We start from the raw sequence: 4,631 nt of genomic DNA, 5'->3' as shown, positions 1-4,631 counted from the left end.
TTTACTAACCATTTTGGCAACATATGACTCCATTATTAACTTAAAATTCGTCCATATGTACCACCCCATTTTTCCATTCCATTTTCTCATTCTCTACTCCAAATCACTCTCTCAAAATACTTCTATCTTCATACTAGATCATCACCAAGCATTTTCCTCATCATCTATCTTCAAAATCAAGGTAGAACACTTCTTAAAACTCTTGTTAAATTCCTACTCTATTGCTATCTTAATAAGTTTATAAAACTTGTAAAAACTAGAACTTGTTTTGGTGGAAATCAAGCATGTTTATAAACTAATGTAACCTTACTAAATTGACTTTAAAAATACTTATTTATATGTATTATGACATTATATTAAGTTATTATAAGAATTTATAACTTGTATATATGTATAACACCTTAGAACTTTATATACAACAATTGGTCTCTTTCGATTCTTGAAAACTGTTTTGACACACGAATTTAAAAGCTATCTTAAACTTTGTTTTAGAGCATATAACTCTGGATATATGTTAATATATATGAATCAAGATTTCTGTAATTTTTTCATGATTTTAGACGAAGTGAAAGTATTTTTCAAAAATTCATTAGTTGACTGATGACAGATTTTATCCGAATCTGTCCACCGTTACAAGTTAAGGGCATAAGCCTAACTTCGACTAAGAAACCAAAACTTTTAGATTATGTTTTGAAAACAGAACATATTAAGTAGTCTCCAGCAACTTGATTCATTAAAAACCATGTAGTAACAAATAATTTATGAACCGAAAGATTTGGCTAAGATTAATGTTGTATGCTTAATCAATCTAACTAGAAAACTATGCTAACTAAGACCTTGGCTATTTTCCTTGATAAAACCTATTAGTGTATATGTTAATAACTAAAATATATAAGGAAAATTAAAAATATTGAGTTTAGCTATTTTTCATAGCCTACGGGTTGTTCCTATGACGAATTATTGAACTGTGCGGACAGATTTACGCACCTGTGACAAAATAAAATTTTAACTAACCTATACTCCGATTCAGAAGATTTGCCGATTATGGCTGGTTATAGGACTCAAATACCTTTCCAATGATGGCTCTTACACCTATAGAAGTCGAACACTATGAGATATACCTATTGGGAGTTGACTATTTAAAATCAGGAAATCTATATAAGATTTAAAATAAGACTAACAACTAATTACTAACTTAAACAAGTAAAAATATTATATAACTAATATATAAACTTGTTTTATCAATATTATATGTTAATAATATTATTTAATATATATAATTGATATAGGTTCGTGAATCCGAGAAAAACCCTGCACTTGTTCAGTGCCGTCATATACATAATTACTACGAAATATAGTATTGTGAGTTTCATTACTCCCTTTTTATATATATTTTTGGGCTGAGAATACATACACTGTTTTATAACTGTTTTACGAAATGGACACAAGTACTAGAAACATATTCTACGTTAAGTTGTACCACTTTGCATATTTTTCCCTAATAGCTTGGTAACTAATATTTACATGTTGTAAGAGCATGTAAACGCGAATCCTATTGATAGATCTATCGGGTTTGACAACCCCAACCGAGGTAGTCGCTCTAGTATCGTAAACGGTTGCATAGTACTTCGTTTTTACTACACTTGGTACAGTGTAGAGAGATTTCATAATAAAGGGAATATGCCACATTAATTGTTAAGTATGGTTACCGAAGCGCTCAACAACTTATAGAATACTTTTATACACTTGCGAGTGTACGAATATTTATGGAAACTGAAATCTTGTGGTCTATTACTATTACAGAAATAATTGATTATGATAAACTAATGAACTCACCAACCTTTTGGTTGACACTTTAAAGCATGTTTATTCTCAGGTATTAAAGAAATCTTCCGCTATGCATTAGCTCATTTTAAGGATATTACTTGGAGTCATTCATGACATACTTTGAAAGACGTTGCATTCGAGTCATTGAGTTCATCAAGATTAATATTAAGTCAATTATAGTTAGATGTAATATGGAACGGTATGCATGCCGTCAATTTTTGATGTAAAGAAAGTTTGTCTTTTAAAAACGAATGCAATGTTTGTGAAATGTATCATATAGAGGTCAAATACCTCGCGATGTAATCAACTATTTTGAATCGTTTATGATGTATATGAACGGGTCATTTCACTCTGCTTACCCTTCTTACACGAAACACATGTTCCTGGAATCTGAAAAGATCGAAGATCAACACCTTCTACAAGATTGTTGTGGACAAGGTGATTCATTTTCCGAAAACTTAAATGACCCATGTGTTTGTGCCATGTAATAAAATCTTGTTCAGTCGCTTTAGAAACAAAAGCTTGATGATGTTCAGCAGTTGAAGTAGCAACATTCATATCTAGCATGTATAAATCAGCTTGTCTAGGAGCTTTCATCAAAATCATTTCTGGAGGAATCATAAACTCTGACTTCAAAATGTAGCTGAATTCGTCATCAAATACTACCTTGAAAGATTTTTCACAGATTTGTGAAACCGATAACAAATTGTTTGCAAGCTCTTGACAATAACTTTGTCAAAACTGACTTTCTCATTCTTCAATAAACCTTGAGCTGAAATGTGACCTCCTTTATCTCCAGCAAATGCAACATAACCTCCCTTAATTGGGTGTACATCCGAAAGAAGAGATAGTTGTCCAGTCATATGTGTCGAAGCGCCGCTATCCACTATCCAGGTGTTGTTTGCAGGTACCCTGGTTCCCTGCATATCACATTAAGAATATTAATTGATAATGGGAACCCACGCCCAGACGGCAGTAGGTTGTCCATTAACACCCATAGCTTGAAATTCCATCCATTTCCTATTTGAGTCCGGTGGAATCTCATCATTTGAAACCATAAACTTAGACAGTTTAGAAGTAGCAATATTGCTCTTCTGGTTTTTCACATTTTTCTCATCTTCGGAGAGACTCATTTGTGGTCTGTTACAAGAAAAGTATTTTCGATGACTAGCTTTTTGTGAGGGTGATCGTGCCTTTGGTTCAAAAGGTCTTTCTTGATTACGAACCCTTGTCACATTTTCCTCAAAACTTCTCTTTGGAATTTTACCTTTCACAGGTGACACAGATCTATTTAAATTCTTTCTCTTAGGATCTCCATAAACAACATTTGTCTTAAACCCAACATTTCATTTTAATTGAAATTGCTTCTAAATCAGCTTTATTGCATTCATTTTCTTTCTTTAGTTCATTAATTGTGTCAACACATTTAAATAAAGCTTGATTTATGTCAAAGTTATAACATTTAAGATCATGAAGTTGTTTTTTATAAACTTTGATCTGCTCTTTCAACTCGTTTTCAACTTTAGTGGTCACATGGTCTGCGTGCCATTTTTCTTTCATCTCCGCATAAGCCTTTGTTAAATTATCTATGGTTATTTTAGATTCAACGCATTTAACACATTCATTATCAGTAGATGGATCAGAAGATACCTGTTGAGCGATATTTGATGAAGAAGTCTCAGCCATAAATGCAAAGTAATTTGTCTTCTTCCCAACATCGAGCTCATCTTCTGATTCTGATGAATCTGTAAGAAACTATGATGTATCAGCATCGTTTCCCAAATGAATCTGTTCAAGTCTGTCCCAAATATCCTTAGATTTTGTTAACCCGGTGACATTCTCAAGATCACTTTTTGATAAGCACATCTTTAGTAAATCTACTGCTTTCTTATTCAGTGCATCAAAATCAGTTTGATCAAGTCCAGTATGATCAGCTTTAACTTCAACTTCTGAATCTGAGATTTCATCTGAATCATTATCTTCTGAATTTACACTCTCAAGATCTGAACCTTCACCCATGAGAACTAACATTTCCAACTCTTCGGCAATCATTCTACCCCATTCGTCTAGTTCTTTGTCAGCATCAACGAATGTTTCTTCACTTTGATCAGCTTCAAGACTGTCTTCAAACATTGAGGTATCACCATATCTATCCTTCCAACTGTTGTAGTAGTAGTCCTCTGACGATGTTGGTGAAACACTTCCAGATTCAGGTGTGCGAGGAACTGAATCATGTGCCTTCTTGAATTTGTCTTTAACCTATTTCTGAATCTTCTCCTTTCAAATGGTTCGAGACAATTCTTCAGCTCTTTCAGCACGAGCAGTCAGCTTCTCAATTAAATTTCGATTAGTGACACACTCTTCTTCAATTTTGGTGATCTTCGCCATGTTAGCTTTAGGTTGTTGATCATCTACATTCAATTTGATAGACCAATCATCATCATCTCCATGAATGACAACCAAAGCTTTGTTAGGAGTCTCAGCTGTTTCTGGTTCATTTACTTTATCAGTAATGTAAATCCCATGCTTAGTTGTTTGACTCTGAGAACTGTAGTTCTGATTCTTGAACGGATTACGATTACCCTACTTCTTCTGTTTTGTACACTGTCTTGAAAAATGACCTAATTCTCCACAGTTGTAACAAGTAACAGTATTCATATCAAATCCCAGTTTTGTATCTTTGGTCAGACTGATCGGTTTTCCAATTCGCTCTTCGTAATATCTTGCTCTTCTCACAAGATTTGCCATACCCCACATAATATCCATCTTTTCTGCTTCATCTTTATCAAGTTGATGATAATCTT

This window comes from Rutidosis leptorrhynchoides, chromosome 1 (genome assembly GCF_046630445.1).
Source record: "Rutidosis leptorrhynchoides isolate AG116_Rl617_1_P2 chromosome 1, CSIRO_AGI_Rlap_v1, whole genome shotgun sequence".
Taxonomy (NCBI): Eukaryota; Viridiplantae; Streptophyta; class Magnoliopsida; order Asterales; family Asteraceae; genus Rutidosis; species Rutidosis leptorrhynchoides.
This window is presented reverse-complemented; position numbering follows the sequence as displayed.